Below are 22,108 nucleotides of genomic sequence, written 5' to 3'. Positions count from 1 at the left end.
AAAGTTGAGTGAAAAACTTACTATAAAGTTGTTAACAAATACCATGACCAAAGTACTGTATGGACCTAAGAGCCAGAAAAGACTTCAGCAGAGTTATCTAGTGCAAACAAGATATTCTAGATGATAATACACACACTCTCTCTCTCGCTATGACAAGGGTTATTATGTTCAGTTTATTGGGACATTTTCAACATTTTACTGTTGATTTAAGTAAACATGAAAGGGAAAGAAGAAAAAGAAAAACAAAGGGAAACATACAGGACACGTAATTAGCCAAGTCCATTCTTAAGAAGAAAACTGGTACCCAGAACTCGTATTCCTATGGTCTAAGCCACCTTTTCCCATCATCTGCATTTTCTCCTTAGTTTTTGATATCTAATCTCAGAAGAATAAAGAAATACTACGTGTGTATCTCTTTTGTATGAGGAATGATGGGGGAGGGTTATCTGTCTATGCGTTACTTTCATTGGTTAATAAAAAAACTGCCTTGGCCTGATAGGTCAGAATATAGGTAGGCGGAGTAGACAGAACAGAATGCTGGGAAGAAGGGAAGTGAGACAGTCGCTATGCTTCTCCTGCCCAAGATAGATGCGGGTTAGAATCCTCCCGGTAAGCCACCACCTCGTGGTGCTACACAGATTACTAAATATGGGTTAAAGCAAGATGTGAGAATTAGCCAATAAGAGGCTGAAACTAATGGCCAGGCAGTGTTTAAAAGAATACAGCGTATGTGTAATTATTTCAGGGGTAAGCTAGCCGGGATCCGGGCAGGAACGCAGCCCGTAAAGCTAGCCGGGTGGCAGGACGCAGCCTGTCACTCCTTTTACAGAGTTAGTCTAGATCCTAAGTCCCTGGAGGTTGGGTAAAATGTGGCTGGTTTATGCCTGCTTTAGACTGGCTAGCTGGGCATGTGTGTAGTTGATTCCTGTGGCCGACTAAGACTGGTACTCTGGGGCATTTGTCTCTTCTTCCTTAACGGGAAATCTCTGGAGACTGAAGATTTGTGAACCTTTGCTGCTCTCAGAAGGAAGGGAGTGGTTCATTGGAGACACAGATCTGGGTCAAGGCTGCCAAGACCAAGTGGGGCAGCTCTGGCATGGATGCTCTGAAGGTTTGTTTCTCACTTGCTGCACCCAGGCATCATTTTATGCCATCTCTGGCATAGTCCTTGAAGCTGTGGGATGAGCCATCCTGTATGGAAAGACTTCTTTGATGTATGAGAGTCTTCTATCTATCTGTTGCCTTCATTGGTTAATTAATAAAGAAAACTGCCTGGCCTGATAGGTCAGAACATAGGAAGGCGGGGAAGACAGAACTGAATTCTGGGAGAAAGAAAGCAGGGTCAGGAGAGCTGCCGCCATGAAGCTGCCAGGTCAAACATGCTGAATCTTTCCCAGTAAGCCACGAGCTTGTGGTGACATACAGATTATTAGAAATGGGTTGAATCAATATGTACGAGTTAGCCAATAAGAGGCTAGATATAATGGGCCAGGCAGTGTTTAAAAGAATACAGTTTCCGTGCAATTATTTCGGGTGAAAAGCTAGCCGGGCTTCTTTTTTCCGAACTATTTAGAAACGATTTGGAACATAATCCCTTCAGGCCCGACGGCTGTGGAACAGTTACAGAAAAGAAGTAGAGGCCCAGCCGCAGGCTGTGTGCTGCATTCAAATGGAAGAAAGACTTGGTCTCAATCAGTTTCCTCCTTTGACATCCAGAGACAAACAAGAACCTCTTGGGGGTTTCATACCACTCTTGTTGCTGATGTTTGTACGGGGTGGCTTTGGGTGTCAACTTGACACGCGCTGTAGAGTCATCCGAGGAAGGAGCCTCAGCTGAGGAAATGCCTCCTTGAGCTCCAACTGCAAGGCACTTTCTCATTTAGTCACCGTGGTGGGGGTGCTACCCCCTGGGCTGCTGATTCTGGGTACCGTAAGAAGGTGGGCTAAGTAAACCATGGGAAGCAAGCCAGCAGCAGCTCCCCTCCATGGCCTCTGCATCAGCTCCTGCCTCCAGGGTCCTGCCCTGTTTGAGTCCCTGCCCTGACTTCCTTTAGTGATGAACAGTGGTGCTGAAGTTTACGCCAAATAAACCCTTTCCTCCCCAGCTTGCCTTTTTGTCATGGTGCTTGGTCACAGCAATAGAAACTCTAACTAAGACAGTGTCATTGTTTGTTTTGGGGTGTGTGTGTGTTTTCCTTGAGCCACATTGGTTCAAGGGTAAGGGTAACCCAGGCTGGTTTAGAATTCATGGAGACTTTGCTCTCTGCCTCCCATGTGCTGGGATTAAATACATGTGACACCATTGAAGCAATCTTTTGGGTATTGTGGCATCTATCGGTACAATTACTAATTGCCTCCTTTCATTTGGGTCCTTTCTGATTCCCTCAAAGCTCTCAGATCATGCAGCCTCTCTAAGAACCTAAGAGGCCATGTTCTACAGTGGTGTGTAGAATCCCTGAGCTCAAACGGAAGTCGCCATTCTCACATAAGCAAGCTCGGGAACAAGTTCTTGTTCTTGAAGCAAAAGTCCACGAGACTGGTGCTTACCAGGCATCAGGAAACAAAGGAGAAGAAAACTTAACATCATTCATGGTCCTTGGTGCGTGATACTGAAAGGCTGACTGTGTCTGCTGCTGCCAGAGACCGAACCTCTTACCAGTTGCTGAGAACATAAATCGACAGAGGCATGGGGCAACGCAAACCTCAGATGGAAATTAGGCTTATGACTACCATCTGGCAGTCCTTGTTACACAATGTCACTCTGAATGCCGCAGAACCGATCTTCAGCCGAGAACAACATTAAAAGCAGGAGCAGTTGGTTGGGATGCTTGTGCGCCTGTTACAAATCCCACACTACTCATGTTCCTGAACCTAATTGGCAGCACCCCACCCTCGCATCGGCATCCCCTGCTCTACTGAAGTAGGTCCAGAAGGCAAGAAAGGGTAAACAGTGGTCTAACTGCCCTGTGAGTAAGACAGTCAGAGGTCAGTGGCCCTCCTTAAGTTCTCTAAAGAGCTTTGGTTCCTTCTATTAATCTCCAACGCTTATCTGACCACAGCAAGGAGCATGTGAGGGAGAAAGTCCACTTCAGATTATAGTTCCAAGTCTCCAACCTCAGCTCCCAAGCTCCATCTCCACCCGTTTCTCTTCCAAGATCCTGGACCATGAAATGATGCCGAGGAAGATGAGGGTTGGGGAACTACTGCCCGGACAGGGCATCACACAGAACCACACTTGTTGCTTGGGTTCGGTTACACTGAGATGCCTGGAACCTTGCATAGTAGTTGACTTTACAGTTGGAGCCTTTGATGTGGTACATAACTGTTTCTTTGAAACAATCACAGCACATTCCAAGATTGAAGAGGTACACAGCAGACAGCATAGCAAGTCCATACCCATCCCTTCCCAGCGCGGGTGAGGTTAAGCTGGCAGAGATTCCAACACCCCTGTAGCTTTTGCTCCTTGGCTTTGGCACGGGGGCTAAACAAGAATGAAATAAGAAAATAAAACGTCGGTGCCCACATTGATCTTTATACCTTCTGTGATAAGCCAGAAGGAAGCGAAATTAAGGCGCAGAATTATTCAAAAGCAGCCTTTTCCTTTTTTTGAACTATAATCTGTTAATTGTACAGTACACAAATCGTGAGTCTCAAGTCAGTCTTGACAAGCTTTGTACACTGTAGAACCGGCTTGAGCTAGTCATTATTTTTAAGTTCTCGGATGTCTAGCGGAAGAGCTATCAGGTTAACCTAGTTTATCTATTCTTTTCGAGTGAACCTGTACTTTTCTCTCTTCCTTTCTTTCTTCTTCTTTTCTTTTCTTTTTTTTTTCCTTTTGAAAGTTCAGGTCTTAGGGAAGCTGCTCACCAGAGGAGGGAACAATCAGATCCTTCCTTGGCTAAAGAGTTGTGTTTGTTGTTATTCATGAGAATATGAATCTATTTTTCTGGAAGGACTAAGATTCCTGAGAAGGACAGATTCTCTTTCATAGTATTATGAAAATCTTGAAGCATGTCATCTTTTGGATGAGTCCCAATTTTTATGGAATTGCTAATAGATTTTACTGGATCCACCCTCTGCCCCCAATCAATTTTTTTTAAAAAATTCAAACTCCAAACATCACTAAAGAGATCTGAAGATTTTTCCACAAGTAATTTTATTTTTGATGTACAATATTTATTCAACAAATAACTGTTTGATATTTTTGTTTCATTTTGTTATAATTATACATTACATGCCATTATAGTTATAACACATTATCATAATTATATGTTTCATGTGATATATTAAAAACAAAGATCAGCCGGCAAAAATACTTGAGCCAGAGTTTCTCGGGAACATCACTCTGCGGCTGCTTAGGGAGTAAATAGCTTGGGACTTGCTAATTCGGTGTTTGCTGTGACTTTACAGACAAAACTACAGCAAACAGTGAGAGCTCGCTGTGTATAGAAAGCACTTAAAGTCCGTCCAGGATGGATAATCTTACAGAATCCTGTGCTAAATGGAGTTCTCTTGGTAGAAATGAGAGAGTAGGTTCTGCTTGAAGGAGTCAGGGTAGGAAGCCAGACTGGGGGATGGGGGCAGCCATGGGATAGGACAGGTAGGATGGGACAAATGTCCCCAAGGTCTTTCCAGGAAAGACTGATCCAAAACAATGAGAACCAGTAGAGATTCTGGAAAATTTGATGACTGCCAGCCCAGATGTCTCAGGGCTCTTTCAGACAGCGATGCTGCAGTAACCACTTGTCCAAGGAGGGGCACAAATTGGTATCACATTCTTGTCTCTTGTCCAGGGCAGTCAAGAAAACTGCTGCTGAAGAGTCATTGGGCCCATCTGAGAACTTTCAGTTCAAGTTTTCTCAAAGTCAGAACCGCACAGCCCAAACCAGACTGCTAGCCACTCCCCCACGGCAGGGCACGGAGAGACTGAGGTACTTTACACTAGGACAAGTCTGTGTTCAAATCCATCTGCATGGCCATGGGCGGGTAATTGAAACCCAGTGAGCATGGACTTCTTCACCTGTAATGCAAGAAAACACCCTGACCTTGGAGCTCCATCTCTGACCCAAGAGATCCAACGTCTGACATTTCTGCTTGGTTATCTCTGTCTGCTGGTCCCACTTCCTCTGTTCTGATAACATGCTGCCTCTCTCTCTGGAGTTGCTCTGTTGCTTTCCAGCAAGATGGAAGACTTGAGTCAATCTGATCGCCATTTTCCTCTTCCTCCCACTGGCTGGCTGGCTTCCCGAGTCTGGTTAGTGGGCAGAAAGAACTAGACATCCACTGCTGGGGAAGGCTGCAAGGCTGGCTAGCGAGAATGGGCCTCTGAAAGCAAGCCCTGGGTCTGACGTCAGCCTTCCTAGGGACCTTAACCTGGAGCCTCTGAGGCACTGCAGATGTTATCAGAGACCAGGTGGGGAGGGAGTGAAGGTACAGAGCACAGGTGGCCACCACCTTCTGAGCTGCATCTGCTACCAGCTGTGGCTTCCCCAGAGCCACCTGCAGGCTGTTAAGTAAGGCTCCATCCATTTGCCACTGCACAGCGCATGGAGCCCCAGCTCCATTTCCTTCTCGCCTGCTCTCTCGTATGTCTGACCCAGGTCTGCCTCTCTTCCTGACCATGGCCATTCTCCAACTCCCGCTCAGTATCTAAAGCTCGAGTTTCACTCCAGTTGGCTTTGGGCCTTTCCCAGGATCCATGTTATTGCTGGGCCTCTGTTAGGGGCTCAGTGAGTAGAAAACCTCGTTTCTAGTGGCCAAGCCAGACTCTCCCGATAACTTCTACAATTTCCCTCAAACTCTTTGGTCATTAACTTGCAAAGAGATGTCAGCTCTCTGGCAGCGTGTGATGATGGCTTCCCTTCTGTTCCTCTTAATGGCATTTTGCTTTAATCAGTGTCCAGAGTCTGTTGAACTTCAATCCTGACCACAAAAAGACACAAGAAGACAGGCGCTCATTGTATGGTCACTCGTCAAAGCGCTTTGAAGTCGAGTGGAATTTTCCCAAACTTTCAAGGGTGCCCCCATTGTCATCTTCTACAGTAGCCGAAGATGGAGACAGCTCAGTTGGATTGTAGAGCGTGGAAGGCAATTCCCAGACACACGTAACCACTTATTTGACATTTCTTTGGTGCTTAGTCTCTGTCAGACACTGTTGGGTTTAAATGATAAACCAAGGAGTTCAACAGTATTAGAATGTGTGTTGTCTTTACTTTTATCGGTGAGGATATTGTTGTTTTATTGATTAAGTGGTTTGAACAACAGCCCAAAGTTTGGTAACAAGAGTATTATGATCAGAAACCAAGTACTGTTCCTCGGAGCCAGGATTTGCAGCTTCCTGCTATGCTGGGTTCAAAAACGGTATTTTTCAAGCCAAGAAATCATTTAATTGTATGACCTCGATATTCTCGGGACGGTTAGAGAATCAGGGATAACAGTTACCCAGTGGCTGCCCACTTCCCTAGGCACCTGAAACAGCTCTGGCAACTGCTTGATGTCTAGTGGACAGAGGACATCTGTGGAAGTTTTAACTTGAAAGGGGAAATCTCAGGAGATGATATAACTCGGCAGACAGCGTTCCATTACACAGGGACTGTTTGCTCAGTGTTCGAAACCCCAGCTCTGAGCAGGCACTCTGACACATGGCTGTGGCCTAACATCTGTTTGTTGGATGAGGAGATAATGTTCCTACCCCCACCCCTTTTCTTCCCTGTGTTGTCCCCCCATAGATGAGGCTATGAGAGGAGCAGGGAAGGGAAGGATGTGACAGAGTGCTGGAAGCAGAAGTATGGCGCTAGAAGTGACCCAACACTGACCACGTCCCTCACCCGGTGAACTCATTAGCTTCTTGAGGTCTTTGTAAATCCTAGGGACTGGGGAACAAAACCTCAAATTCTAACGCAGCTCTAAGTTTCCAGGAGTCACAAGCCAGGATGTGCGGACCAGGAGTCAGTTCAACATTAAAGGCGCTAATCCTATCTCTCATCGCTCATCTGTGTGTGGGGTGAGGGAGGAGGGGGAACCCTGTTTCTGCTGGAGCACCCCGAGGCAAGCTGCTCCCTGATCTCTCTGGGAGTGCCCCTGGGGAAATAACAATATTTAATTTCCCGGGGAAAGAAACCAACAAGTAGAGACAGTTATTTGGAAACACAAGCTCAAGAATGGCACATGCAAATAAGTTCATTATGAACATTCTATCTCCAGAGATAGCAAAGAATTACAGAAGCCACAGAGTTTCAAGGTCCCTTACACTAAGGCATACTGTTAGCCAGAGGACATCACACATGCAATGAGCCCACCTGCCAGTTTTATCACTGACATGGCCAGACACTGACCGAGTCAACTTAAGGGAAGAAGCTGACTTATGGTTTCACACTTCATGGTAAGTAGGGTGTGGTGGGGCAGAGACGTCCACATCATGGCTGACGGGAAATGAAGTGGACAGGAATACTGGAAGAGGCCAGTGCAAGACAAAGTTCTGGAGGACACGCCCCCAGTGACCCACTTCCTCCATCCAGGCCCTAGTTCATACTTTTCAGTATAATTCACAACGATACCATCAGGCTGTGAACTCAGCAGGGAAGGAGCGCACCACAATGGTCAGAGTCCTTGGGACCAAATGGGTCTGGGAATGCTCTCCCAGGCACACCCAGAGGTGTGCTTCACTGATGGTCTAGGGATCTCTCAGTTCAATCAAGTGGACAGAATTAATCATCACCACGTCACCTGCCGAGTCATTCCCCCTTAAACTGATCTTTGTGCCTGAAAAGTTGACCATGTAAACAACCTTAGTCAGAGAGAACAAACCCTTTATGGTGGCACTGAGATTGTTTTAGAATTTACTTCTTTCAAGCATAATATTTAAAATGGATGGCTACCTTTCTCCTTCTGAAGCTCGCGTAAAATTTTTCTGAGGTTGTCACAATTAAATACCACAAATTGGGTGGCTGAAAATGATGGGAATTTATGCTCTCCAGATTCCGGATGTGAGCAGTCTCAGATGGAAAGCTCTGGGTGAATGAATGTAGCGGTGTCTTCAGGGAGAGCCAAGGGAGAATCTGATGTAGCACAAATTCTAGTGGAGCTTAATAAACAAACAAGCAAACAAAAACAAAACAAACTTGTAGTTAGCTTGGGGGTGAAAGCTGAAGATTAGAGAAGCAGAGCGGCTGGCCACTAGAGAGTTCTCACCTCTACCGATGGTCAACCTGGAAGGGTAATCCTGTCCTCTGACCGCGTCCTCAGACTGTGTCCTTAGACTTACTGTCTAGACTGCACTGCTGTTCAGGCTACACCGAGCTCCTCCCTCCTCCTGCCTTACATTCCTCCCTACCCAGTCCCGTCACTCCTGTCTCCACTTCCCTATTGCTGGGATGAAAGGCATGTTATTACAAATGCCGGGATCACCTTTGTGTGAGTTCTGTTTCTCTTTTAGACAGATTCAATCTTAAGTAGCCCAGGGCAGCCTTGAACTAACAGAGATCCCTCTGCCTCTGTCTCCCGAGTCCTGGGATTCAAGGTGTGTGCCACCACTCCCTGGCTGCTAATGGTTTAGTTCTGCACTCTGATCTTCAGGCAAGCTTTATTTATTAAATCACAAACAGAATATCACTACAATTTATTCTCTGTCTTCTGAGTCATCCTTCAACTATGATGTTCCTCTCATCTCTACCTCTACAGCTACTTAGCGTCTTGTGTTTTCATCACTGTGGGGAAAAAAAAGTCTGGGGTAACCAACTTCAAAGAAAGAATGATTTATTTTGGGCTCATGGTTTGAGATGTTTCAGGCCATAATGGTCACTTGTTCCTAAGACTCTAGGGCCTGGAGGAAGGCAGAACATGGTGGTAAGGGGTGCCTGATGGAGCAAAGTCATGTATGTTATGGTGGCCACCAAGCAGAAAGAAAGTCACAGAGGTGAGATCCTGATGCAACCTTCAAAGACTCTCCCACCAGAGACCTACTTTCTCCAATTACTTCCTCTCACATCAACCATCTTCTAAACCTCATACTGCCTTCTACAGCCTCTGTCACCTCCACATAGTATCACTGAGGAACAACTGATGAATAAATGAGTCTTTGGGGACCATTTCAAATCTAGTCTATAACACCTATGCATTGTCAGTGTGTCAGTTCTCCATCTACCTTCCTCTGGTACAGAGACTTATAACTGAATTAAAAGTCTGTCTTCATAATCCAAGGTAATTTCATCTTAAGATCTTCAGTTTAATGATACATTGACAAATAGATACCATTTACACATTGGGAAGGAGGTTCTTCCCACGACAGCTTCCTAAAGACTGAAGCCCTTGGTGCTAGGCCACTGCAAGGCTCCAAAGCAATGACAAGGGACTTGATCGTCTGTCATCACCTTCCCACATGTACAGCAGAGAAAATTGAAGAAAGCAGAGACAGGGGACTCTGTGGAGTCATCTGAATCTACTTCCTCCCCTGTGGAGGAGGAGAGTGTAACATGAGGGGGCTGGCTTGTTTGTGTTTTCTGTCTTGCCCAGCCCCCCAGCTGTTTAGTCTCAGAGGAAATCACACAAAGATCTCTATAAGTTATAAAGCTGATTGGCCCATTAGGTCAGGCTTCTTATTAGCTAACACTCACATCTTGATTAATCCATTTTTCTGATCTATGTTAGCCATGTGACTCAGTACCTTTTTCAGTGGGGCAGCTCACATCCTGCTGCTTCAGTGATCTGGGCAGGAGAGGGAGGAATCAACTTCCTCCTCCCAGAATTCTCCTGCTCTCCTTGCATTATTTCCACTTCCTGTCTGGTTTTCCCACCTACACCTCATGCCTGGCCAATCAGCATTTATTTAAAACATGATTGACAGATTGCAGACAATTCTCCCACAGGAGTGAACCTCTCTCCAAGTTAGGTCATAGAGAGTGCCACAAGAACAGAGTGCACCGTGTTTTAACTTAAGCTGTCTCTTTTGAAGGTACTCAGACACTTGTCTTTACTCCCTCCTGAAGAAAAATAAGGGCCTGAGCATAGGGACCAAGAGAGAGCAGTGGGGTGACACTCAGTAGGAATGATAGACCAGGGAAGACCCAGAAAACACACATGGCCTCCTAAGGATAGGACACCGAGATCCAGAGGAGAGACCATACCCAGAGGCCCCAAGACTAATCATTGTCCCCTGGTGGCCAGAGAGACAGCACTACTCCCATTAGAGGGTCTGCAGTCAGAATGTGACCCACAGGGAGGGACACCAAATGGGTCAAGTCACACATTTGTCTGCTTCACTCTGATTACATCTGTGCCCATCAGCACAGACCTTCTGTGCCATTATGCCTTTTCCTTAAATTTGGTCTAGAAAAAGCCAGAATTGATGCTTTGAAAGGAGGAGGAGAGGGAGATCACTTTGTCAAGCCTGGAACTGAAGGCAAGCTCAGACCAGAAGAGAAAAAGATTAAGATGAAGTTTTCAAAGTGGATACCTATAGTGAGTGAATGGGCCGTTTTAATGATTGAAATGTTTAGTGTGGGCCATTTCTGTTCTTGAAATATTGCATTCCTGCAGTGGTATTCATCGATGCCTGGAAGATCTTTTAATAACTAAGACTGACAAAGTCTTAGACCTGCCTGGGCTTTCATCCAATCTTGGTGCACAAACCAGCCCAGAGGATTATAAGGCACCAAAGTGTGTGTGTGTGTGTGTGTGTGTGTGTGTGTGTGTGTGTGTGTGTGTGTGTGTGTAGGGGAGAATATATAATATTCAGTGTACATTTTATCAAGCTTAGTCTGCTAACGGTAACACTTGCATTCCTTTTTGTCATGTAGTCTCGGTTAATCATTTGAAAGCTGGATTTTGCTGTCCTTAAAGTACATGGCAAATGAACCTCAGGTGGGTATACCAGTCATAATTTCTCAGGAACTTTTAGTTGCAAAAGTGAATAGCAGAAACCGCCTTCGCAGTGTGTATCATCAGGGAGTGCCCATGTCTCAACAGTCATCTGAGCCACTGACCTCACGTGCCACAAAGAACCACAACTCAGTTGGCTGTAAATGCTGTCCATACAACCAATGTCAGTTTCAATATGGCATTTCTCTGGCCTAGGTATGAGGTTTACTCTTTTCCTCACCCTCCCAGCACTGGGAATTCCCAGCCTTTTATTACCATCAGTAGGTGCTTCAAATGTGGTCTTCTCTCTGCATTTATCTGCTCCTGAAGTTTAACCTTAACAGTTGGGGAAAACAAAGAAAGGCAAGGATTGTATGGAAGAGTTAGATGCCTCATCTTTGTAGACTGAGGTGGTGAACTCAAAGTGGGAATCAATAAACAGAGTCTTGTCTTCCTGGGCATGCCACCCTTTCAGTTTCAGTTGTCCTCAAGGTGGCCCAGGACACAGTATGAACACATTGAAATAACACTGGGTGAGAAGTCAGGGAACCCACCTTGCTCCATCAGTAGAGCATGAGACTCTTAATCTCAGGGTTGTGGCTTTGGGTCCCACATTGAGCGCCAATCTGTAGTTGTACCAAAGAGTTCCGCAATAGCCCAGAATGGACTATAACAAAGGTTTATTTATTTGAGGATAAACTCACAGTAAGAGTAGTGATCCATAGTCCTCTGTTTGTGCTGGGAACTGGAATGGAATCCAGCAGTTAAGAGAGCTGCACACACCTTTCATCTGCACTTATAGTACATGAGACCATGCCCCAAATGGGCCAGTATCTTAAAGACTATTGACTGAAAGAGTTCTCACGACAAGGAGTCAGGAGACCTGTGCTGTGCTTGTGGCTAAGTACCTTTGGTTTTCGGTCATTCACCATCTGCCCTGCAGACATATGAAGGCATCAGGACTTGTCTAACAAGATCACGAAAAGCAACTGTAACAAAGGGAGTGAAATTGCTTGCAGGCATCCCGGGTGGCACAGAGTTGGTTGGTCTGCAGCGGTCTCCATGCAGGTGGTGATGGAGTTCTCAGACTCCTCCATCAGGGATGCTGAATGCAGCATTCCCCTTTAGCCATACTTCTTTCCCTACTGCCAGGACACAGAGTTGGTGGTACCAAGAATAGGACATTTGGTAGTATAGTAAAATATAGGGCTGTGTGGTGATGTTTAAAACTCAGGGCGTTTGATAGGTGGTAGTACACTATAGACAAATATGTTCTGAGTACACAGGAAGGAAAGCCGAGGAACAACTCGATTTCCATTCAGAACTGCAAGAAGCTTCAAGAATGCATAGCACAGGCACCCTGGAAAGAGAAGGTAAACTGTGGGCTTCACTGGAGACAGCTATAAAGGTTTGTTTAGAGATCTGAGTGTGAAGGGACAGGGCTGCAACCCCAGCAGTTGGAAACCGTCAGCAGACAGGAAGACAGTTGAGGGTGCATAGGTAGACCTTGTTCAAAAACCAAATAGACAAAGCCCTATTTACAAAGCAGTGAGATGCCAAAATGCCTTCCCATCTCTGAGAGTTGGATAAGTGATACGTGGCCAACTATCCCACTCTGTCCTCTGCGGAAATTTGGAAGCTTATTGTCTAAAGAATTAAAAGAAATAAGTGGCCAAGAGCAACACCATCTTTGTAAGAGAGCAGTGGCATTTAGTTGAAAATAAAAGAATTCGCTGAAATAGCCTCAACCTTTGTCTCGTGTGCACCTCCTAAAATGCTAGAGTCATGGGTAATGCTCTCCAGACAGCAGACTGAAGCTATTTCTCTAGGATCTAGCATCAGCTTGACAGAAGAAATTGAAAGACACATGTAGTGGAATTTCCTGTACAAGTGTTCGGTGCAGCCAGCAGACAGGACTCCATCTCTGTATCAGTCTGGTTTTTGGTCTTTCTGGTACAGTAAAGATCCAAGGATACAGGACATCTGAGCAGGTCTCACATATGGAAGATTCTAGAACAACAGAAAAGAACAACTTGGAATCCCAGAAACTATGCAAGGGCGTGAGGTTTGCCCACTCTATTTGGTACTTGTGTCAGTGTGACCAGACTACATGACAGAAAGAGCTAAGGCAAGAAAGATGGATTTGGGCTCGTATTTCAGAGGCTATGGTCCATCCTGATGGGGAAGAAATGACTGAGCAACTCTGATGTCATGCTCCTCATTTCAAGACTCAACCAGGAGGCAAAGAGAACTAGACCAAATGCACGTTGCACTGTAAACTAAAGACTCCCTCCTGAGCACTGACCAGGCCCTGTCTCCTAAAGGTTCTACAAGTTCCCAAGTTGTTACCACCTGGGAACCAGGTATTCTAAAGCACAAGGCTATGGGGTGCCTTCCGTTTTCCATTAAAAAGCTAGAAACACTGAGGTTGGGGAGGTGGTTCAGTCGCTAAAGTAATTAGCACACAAATGTGGGGACCTGAGTTTGGGTCCCCAGTACCTATGGAAAAAGCTGGATATGGCAGTGTGTGCCTGTTATCCCAGTGCTGGGGAGGAGACTCCTGGGGGATTGCTGGTCAGCTACTTTAGCCGCTCAGTGAGCTCTGCTTTCAGTGAGAGACCCTGCCGCAAAACACACGCAAGGAGGGAAATGAGAGCGGAAGACATCTGACCTCGACCTCTGGTCTCCACACAGCCACACACCCACATTTATGCATCCACACAAACATACACTGCAAATGGAAGTGGTATTGTTATGGTCAGAAAGATACCAGTTATTAAGACTTAAAAACAGGAATGGATTCCAGAAAGGAAAACGTAAGAATGTACTGTGTAATGCCTGCATTACTCTCTATGGTACAGTTCGCGCTACTGTACCGTTAGCGAGCCGGGTAAGGACCTGGAGATTAAAGGAACACACAAGAGACCTGGGTCATGAGCAGAGAATGCCGAATGCTGTTTATTCAAGCTGAGAAAAAAAAACTTATATACCTAGATGCTGCAAAATGGAAATCCCCCCTCCCCCAGGCAGGCGGGAAATTACCAGGCTCAAGAGTAAACACAACCCCTAAACTAACCACCAGTGGGGGCAGAGAGAGCACAGGAACAAACAGGATGTTTAGCCAGAAGCTGCCACAAGATGTTTGGCCAGAAACAGTAAGCTGTTCTCAATAAGAACCCCGGGAGGAGGGGTAGATCTGCGGGCCTTACAGTACAGAGCTTAACAAATTGTCTCGTCATTAGTGGCTCACTTGGTCCACTATGAGTCCCACCTTAAAAATATGCCTAGAAGTTTTCAATACCTCTAGGTTTAGGAAATAAATCAATAAAGTGCTTATCATGGAAACATTTTGATCCCAGCACCAACCTTAAAAGCCAGGCATGGGGACGCACGCTTTTGATTCCAGGACTGGGAAAGTAGAAAAAAATGGATCTCTGTGGCTTGCTGGTCAACTTCACCTAACTGGTGAGCCCCAAGTTCTATTGTGAGATTCTGGAAACAAGATACAAGGCTCCTGAGGAATGATACTTGAGGTTGACCTCTGTCTTCCAAATGAATGTGCGCACCCCTGCATGTGCACGTGTGTGCATGCATGCACACACATGAACATGCACTGCTTACATATGCGCGCACACACACAGAATAACTCTGGACTGAAGTTGTACAGATCTTTTTACCTGTCTTTCTCCAAACAATGCATTAACAACTGTGTAAGTAGCATTTACATCTCAGGAGGTTTCAGCCATCTAGAGATGGGCTGAAGCATACAGGAAGCTGCGCACACACTGAGCACGCAAGCCCTATATCATTTTATATAAGACACTTTGGTATCTGTGTGGATCCTGTGACCAGTTCCCTGGGAATACCAAAGGACAGCTGTTTTTATGTAGTCACTTGGATCCTGGAAAGTCAGCGATGACATACAGTGAAGTCCATGCCCTCGTTTTCCCGCACAGGACAATGAAGATCAATTCTCAAAGCTGAAATAGCGAAGTTGCATTATAAACAATAATAGTGACCGTCACAGACATCAATATAAAAAGAAAATAGCTGGAATAAATCAAAGCGACCAGCCTCGGGAATGAAGAAACAGGGCAGCTGGTGGGGGGATGGTGGGAATGGGGCTGATAATTTTCACAATGAGCTTTAGAGAAATATTTGACCCTAAAATATGTTCCTTTTTTAAAAATTTAAAACAATTTATATCAAATTATAGGAGATTGTGGCCTCAAGGCGAAATGCCTGGATTAGGATGAGGGTTTCTTCACTAGTTCCTGTAAGTTCCAGTCTCTGGCCTCCATCTTTGGAGGCTCCATCTCTGTGCCCACCAAAACCTTGACCTTCCCCCGGAGGAGGGTCAAGGCAGCCCCCCCAAATCTTGACCACACCCCCAGTCTATTTCAACTGCTCACCCGGAAAGTTCTTCGTGGTCCTCCCTTTCCCACCACGCTGTGGTCACATTTGTGGTTTCCCGGTTCCCATTAAACTTGGATATCCTTTAATTTGGCTTGTTGTAATTTGGCTTGATTGGGATTTTTGCATCAGCAGAGAGTTCGCGTTAGAGAATATTCCTAACAGGTCCCTCAAATCTTAGAAAATATACTTAAATTCTGTCTTCTTGGGTTTAGCTCCTCGTCTGTTTGGAAGCAGTAGTAACGGTGCTGCCATATAAAATTATATTTGAGACCAAAGATAACTTAAGAAGACTGCAGTATGGAGCTTGGCTCATGGTGCTCTCTTAGTTAGGGTTTCTATGGCTGCGGAGAGACACCGTGACCACAGCAACTCTTATAAAGGAAAGCATTTAACTGTGGCTGGTTTACAGCTCAGAGGTTTAGTCCATTGTCATCATGGCGGGAAGCATGGCAGCACACAGGAAGACATGGTGCTGAAGAAGGAGTCAAGAGTTCCACATCTACATCAACAGGCAGGAAGAGAGAGACACTGAGTCTGGCTTGAGCGTTTGAAACCTCAAAGCCCGCCTCCAGTGACACACTTCCTCTGATAAGGCCACACCTCCAAATGCCACTTCCTAAACATTCAAATATGAGTCTATGGGGCCCATTCTCTTTCAGACATACTTAATAGAGATTGCCCTGTGTTGTTTTTGTTGCCGTTGGTTTCTCTTTTCAAAAATCTAGTATAAATTGTTCCAGGTACAGCTTGGACATGGAGAGATTTAAGAGTTGCTTGGGGCTGTTAGGAATATTTTCCTAATGCGAGCTCTCTGCCAATGCAAATTTCCAATCAAGCCAAATCAAAACAAGCCAAATTAAGAGATATCCAGGTTTAATGGGAGTTCTGTGCGCTCGGGTGGCCCCAAGGGGCCAGGAACACAACCATCGGGAGGAAGGAAAAGAGACCACATGTTCCTCTTTTGGGAGTTTATTTGAATACTTTGTGGGAGTGGTCCTGATCTCCCACAGGGAGGGGTCAGAACCTGGCCTGCTGGGATTTGGAGTCCAGACCCATATAACTCTCAGGCCTAGGGGCTGGGATAGATGCGAGGGGCTGGGGCCTGTGCTCCCAACTTAACAGGAGGCTTCTAAAGGACAGGAGAGGTACAAGCTTAGCAACCTGTACCTCGAGGAGGCGTCCTCTCAGATCAAGGTTGGAGCATCACCATCGCCATCAAAGAGCTGGTTCCTGCCGCCTCTTGCTGCTCCTCCTACTTCAGCACTGAAGGACCAGATGGGAAAGGCAGAAAGCATCACTTGGATAGCAAGGTTCCGGCTATGGTTTGAGTCAGTTCCCCACAGACGAGTGATGCTGTTGCAGCCGTGAACGGGTGAGACCTGCTGGCTATTAGGCCACACGACCGCAGATAGAGAGACCTGAACTAGAAACCCCAAAGACACTTTTCTCTTCATCAGCTGATTGTCTCAGATGCTTGTTGTAGTAACTGTTCTACTGCTAACAAGAGACACCATCACCAAGGCAACTCTTATCAAAGAAAGCACTTAATTGTGGACTTGCTGACAGTTTTAGAGGTTTAGTTCATTATCATCCTGGCTGGAAACAGGGCAGCATGCGGAGCGTAGTTGAGAGCTTTATGTCCTGATAATCAGGAATAGCCCCTGGGCCTGGTGAGAGCTTTTGAAACCTCAAAGCTCCCCTGCCCCCCTCCCAGTGCCACACCTCCTCGAACAAGGTCACACATCTTAATCCTTCTAATCTTTTCAAACAGTTCTACTCCGTCCATATTTATGGGGCTGGAGGAGCCATGCTTATTCAAAGCACCATAGGAACAGAAAACTAATCTGCCCATCTGAAAAGCTGACATAAACAAAGGTATTCGCAATCAAAACCCACTTGGTCTGCAAATTAGATTTGACTTCTCCTCCCGTAAGCAATTCCAATTCCAATGTATTGAGATGTATTGAAACCCAGTCTTTAGAACACAAGGGGAAAAAAATTTTTCACAATACAAAATTTAAGGCTAAACAAGATTATGGAAAAAACCCCTATAAATAGTCTCTAAATTGTTGTTGAATTCAAATATTAACATTTTCAGAATATCTAGCTTGATCAATACAAAAATCTTGTAAGGAAAAACAGTGTGTTTTAATTTCAGGGTAAGGGAATTCTGCCTTACATTTCTGGGTTTCAAGAATGGCATCATTCCATTCAACCCAAAGTAGCCTGAGGCTGAAAAATAAAATTGTGGCCTTACATGGTTGAAAGAGCCTCAAGAACAAGAGAAAGAGCCCAGGATCCACCTGAAGAGGCCAGATAGGAATTGGTGGAGCTCATTTTTATCCCTATGTTCTTCTGTATGCAGGCTTATCCAGGGAAGCATCAACAATGACCACAAAGGCAGAGACATGCAGGAAGTGTGCCAGAATAAAAATATAATCCGGTCAAAGTGTGGAGATTGAGATGGGTGGAGATGAAAATCAAGGGATGGACCCAGGCTGGAGGGTTGGCGGGATCCCAAGGTCACGCTGAATGACACCTTGTAGAAAGAAAGGGACAAACTGGATCACAGTCCACACACACAGAGCCACCAGGATGAAGACCGTGCACTGGAAATGCGCATGTCCTGCTTCATGAACATCCAGGAGGACCAGGAACTGCACACCACCAGTTGGGAGAGAGGTTTTGCCTCTGAGTAAGACAGGAATTCTTCAGACACCTGAGCCGCAGAGTCCCGGGATAGAACAAATGTTTCAAAACCCTTCCAAGTGAACAACAGCTAAATGACCTCTTTGCTGTAGAGAAAATCCGCTGTGCTGGGCAAATCAGGTGAGACACTCTGGTGATCTTCCTGGACAGACAGCCTGCTCTGTTTTTGACAGCTTGGTGACATAATCGTTTCACAGGAATGCAGTTGTGAAGATAAAGGGGCTCCCTGGTGGCTTCCCTGTGGTCGTGGAGAAAGAACAGCCTTGTGGTTTGACTTATGCCCTGTGAGACCTTGAATACAAACCCCTCTTTCATCTAAGCCGCTGTCTCTTGGCTTCACTTCAAGTCTCCCTCCACATGTTAGGTAATAGCATGGTACCCAAGAGTCCCAACCTCACAACCTCCTATTTAGCCTCCATGGAGGCTTGCTTCCAAAGGATACAGCAGACCTTGGCAAGGCCCGGCTGGGGTCATAGGCTCAGTATTTGGATTAATCATTATTATTGGGAGGGTGGAATGAAATGATCATTCAGACCTGGACCACATGCCTTGTGCCTAGGGATGGCAGAACATGTTTCTAGAGCTGGGGAATTCAAAAAAGATTGAGAAAGGAGAAAAAAAATAGCAATTATCACATTAACTCATGAATTGCTACCTAACTTGCTTTTTCTTTGGGGTCAATTCTCTTCCCAGGTCAAGAAGACTCTGTCCCCCTAGAGCAGTTTCTACTCTGGAGCCTCACCCCAAATAAAGATTTCTTTCTCTGCATCAAAAATTAAAAGATCCAGCTAAAAGCCACCACAATGTTCACTCTGGCTTCAGGATCCAGGTTTGCCTTTCATTCAAGCATGGGTAGAGTGAAGGAGGGGGAGAAGGCAAAGGTCCCCTGGGTTGCTAGAGAGGCTCTTTCTGTGGCCAGCTGGTGAGAATCTGTCTCCAGTGTTTGCTACATAAACATCTCCAGTTGCTACATAGAACAGACCAAGACATTCCCCCCATTTAAGGCGTTTTGAGTGTTTTATCTTTCCTGAGACTTCCTACATTCTTGCCAATTAAGGATTCTCAGCCCCAAACTAGCCACACCCCTAACATTTGTGTATTTTGGAAAACGTTTCTCTCTGCAAAATTGCAGAGTTTCTGGTCTCAAGGCATTTGCACATTCTTGCAACGGAAGACGTCAGGATATGTTTAGGAACAAGTCCCCGGGAGCTAAGGCAGGCGAGTGCTCCTGGTTAACACTGTGCCATCAGATCCCATACCTGGTACCACTGGGGCTGCCATCTTTAGCCTCCTATCTAGAACACCTGCACCCAAGTCCCTAAGGAAAGCCATTCCCTGTTGACCATTTCCCCATCGCCAAACCACCTAGGACTGTTGATAGTAAACACGGTGGACTAGGCGGGCTTTATGAACTCCCAGACACCCTCCAGCAGCACCTCCCGTCTCACACTACACCCCCATTTCTATTCTTCCACCACCTGGCCACAGCAGACACGGCTTCTCTTGTTCTGCGCCAGGCAATGGTAGTGTTTACGGTTGTAGCTAGTTGCCTCTGCTGCCCCTCCACAGCCCTGGAGCTCAGAGGAGGCTGGGATTCTGGCAGAGTCAGAAGCAGGCCTCCCTGACACAGAGAAGTGTGCAATTATAACTCAAATCCTCGTTGTGATCCTAGATGGAAGGTTGATAAGCAGTGAGCTCCTAGAAGTGGCCGCAAATGGGGCGTGTGAGCCTCTTGGGGTTCGATTCCCACTCAGGGGAGATTAACGCATCAGGCTGAAGTAGATGAACTGTCCCCCAAATAGAAGTCCATTATTTCTGAGAGAGCAAGGACTGTCAATGAAAGCAGAAGAAAAAAGAAATAAAAACTTTTTTCCTTTAAAACTTTTAAAATAAGTTTTAAAAGTTTATTTTGGAACACATTTTAAAATAAATATCAATACAGAAGTATAACTGTGTCATTTAGATAAGAATAAATGGTCTCTCTAAATGGGTTCAGTTTCTAGTACAAAGACACAGAGAGATAAATCAGTAATATCAATAAAATGAGAAGTGCATTGATATTAAGGATACCTGCTCAAAATATTTTTATTGCTAGGAACAACCTGCAGAAAAAAAATTGAAGAGCATTCATTTAGAAGGTATGAATAGAATTGTCTCATACTGAAGCTCCAAGGGTTTGCAGCTTTACATTCTAGGAGAAACACTGCCCATATAGACCTGAAAAGAAGGAGTGGAAACAGCTTTTGTTTGCTTGTTTGTTTGTTTACTTGTTTTGTTTTTTGAGGTGCTTGGTTGTTTTTTGTTTTGTTTGTTTTTCTGACTGGGATTCTGGATCTTTCCACCCTCCTAAAATGAACCAGATCATAACTAGCTCATGGTTTGATGGAGGAGGCTGTGGGTTCCAACAACTAGGCTGACCCTGGTGAAAAGAATATTATGGCTTCCAGTCTTCCTATATTGGGCACCTTAGATAGAATAATGTTATCCTAGGTCGGTTTAGGCTTTTTCTCTAACGTGGCCTGAACCATTGAGGATACTGACAGTTCATCCCCTCCTCTGTCCAGGCAGCACAAGTTACAATGACCCTCATTGCGTTTACCAATCTTTATGGAAAAACCTATGGGCGTCCGTACCTTCTCTCTCCTTGCTCCTGCTCCCTTACACACACACACACACACACACACACACACACACACACACTACAGCCTTGAGTTTAGGTGTCACTTTTGCCTCCCCTGGTTCCTTAAGCATCATCCAAACAAACCCCCACTCCATTCACTGCCTTTGTTCAATGCCGTTTCTCACGGCTCGTGGACATGGCACCCGTGTATTGTCATGTCTTTATCCATCCACTGGAGCATAAACCATCCACTTCTCCACGACTGGTATGAACATACATTCTTAGTCCATTGAATTCAGGAAGAAAGGAGACCTGAAGCCAAGCGTCTTTGCCCAGTTCTGTCAATCCACAGAATGAGGGATATTTAGGCGCTAGCAACGATGGCAACAGCAGCAGAGCTCAGGCCATTGTGCGCCTCCCTCTGTTTTCAGTGAGAAACCAATTAAGGCTGATGACTGGTTGAGCAGAGACCAGCAGACCAATTAATTATACACCTTGTTCAGCTAAGAAGGGGCCTCCTTCTCCCCAAACTGTGAATCAGTTGTGTCTGGTCCAGGTAAACGACATCTCCCGCTGGCTCGGTTCTAACTGTGGGATTGTTTCTTAAGATTATTTCTGTTTCTTAATCAAAGCTCACCCAAGATTGTCACTGCATCTCGGGGACAGACTTTGCTCCAGGAATTCCGATTGGTTCCTGTGTAGGAACACGGTCGCTGGCAATCTGCCAGTACTCACCAACCAACACTAATTAAAATGATTAAAATGTGACTGTACATAAAGGTAGTTCTCTTTCCTGGTCCTCCCCATAAAAGCCAATCACTTTTTTGTTTCTTATGGTTGCTGAAAAGGTCTGAAAGCTTTGCACGTGCTAGACAAAGTGTTCTAACAGAGAGCCCTTGGGGAGTCACGTTTTAAAAATTATTTATCCAATTATGTAATTTACTGACTTTGATTACTGATGTATCCACCTTACCTCATATTCTCAACCAGAGAGGAAAAAAGGCCTATTTTTCTTTTTTGCTTGAAACACACACACTCTCTTCCTTTCCTTTTCACCCCTTTTCACCCCTTTCCACATCCTTCACCACTCATGGTGCACACACATACACATACACACACGCACACACACACACACACACACACCTCTGACTTACAAGCACATCAGATATTACTAACCAAAGCTTATTAAAGGTCTCCCAGAAAGTGTGGGGAGTATCATTGTATCCTAAACAAAGCCCTGTCAGGGTGCCTTTCACTCTGGTCTTCAGTCTCAGGCCCACAAGCCTGTTCCAGCCATGGAGTCACAGAGAAAAATCCCCTTACAAGTATAGCACTCTACGCCTCCTGGATGTTTAAAAATAAATTCTGTGAGGGCCAGAGAAATGACCTAGTAGTTAAGAGCACCCAATGCTAAGACCAAAGTTCAGTTCCTGGCACCCACGTTGGGCAGCTCACAACCACCTATAACTCCAGCTTCAGGAGACTCTGATGTCTGTGGGTTTTGTGGGC

At 45.5% G+C, this 22,108-nt stretch overlaps 1 long non-coding RNA gene across 1 annotated transcript; it reads right to left on the bottom strand.

Annotated features, from left to right (window-relative positions):
• Positions 1-13,785: 13,785 nt before the first annotated feature.
• LOC148118340 (uncharacterized) lies at positions 13,786-21,225 on the bottom strand. The gene is made up of 2 exons (XR_015736189.1): positions 21,094-21,225; positions 13,786-18,217 (listed from the first exon to the last, which is right to left on the bottom strand). It is a non-coding gene; the product is annotated as an uncharacterized LOC148118340 (long non-coding RNA).
• Between the last annotated feature and the right edge of the window lie 883 nt (positions 21,226-22,108).

The sequence above is a fragment of the Myodes glareolus genome, chromosome 23, assembly GCF_982192425.1.
Source record: "Myodes glareolus chromosome 23, mMyoGla1.1, whole genome shotgun sequence".
Lineage (NCBI taxonomy): Eukaryota > Metazoa > Chordata > Mammalia > Rodentia > Cricetidae > Myodes > Myodes glareolus.
This window is presented reverse-complemented; position numbering and strand designations above follow the sequence as displayed.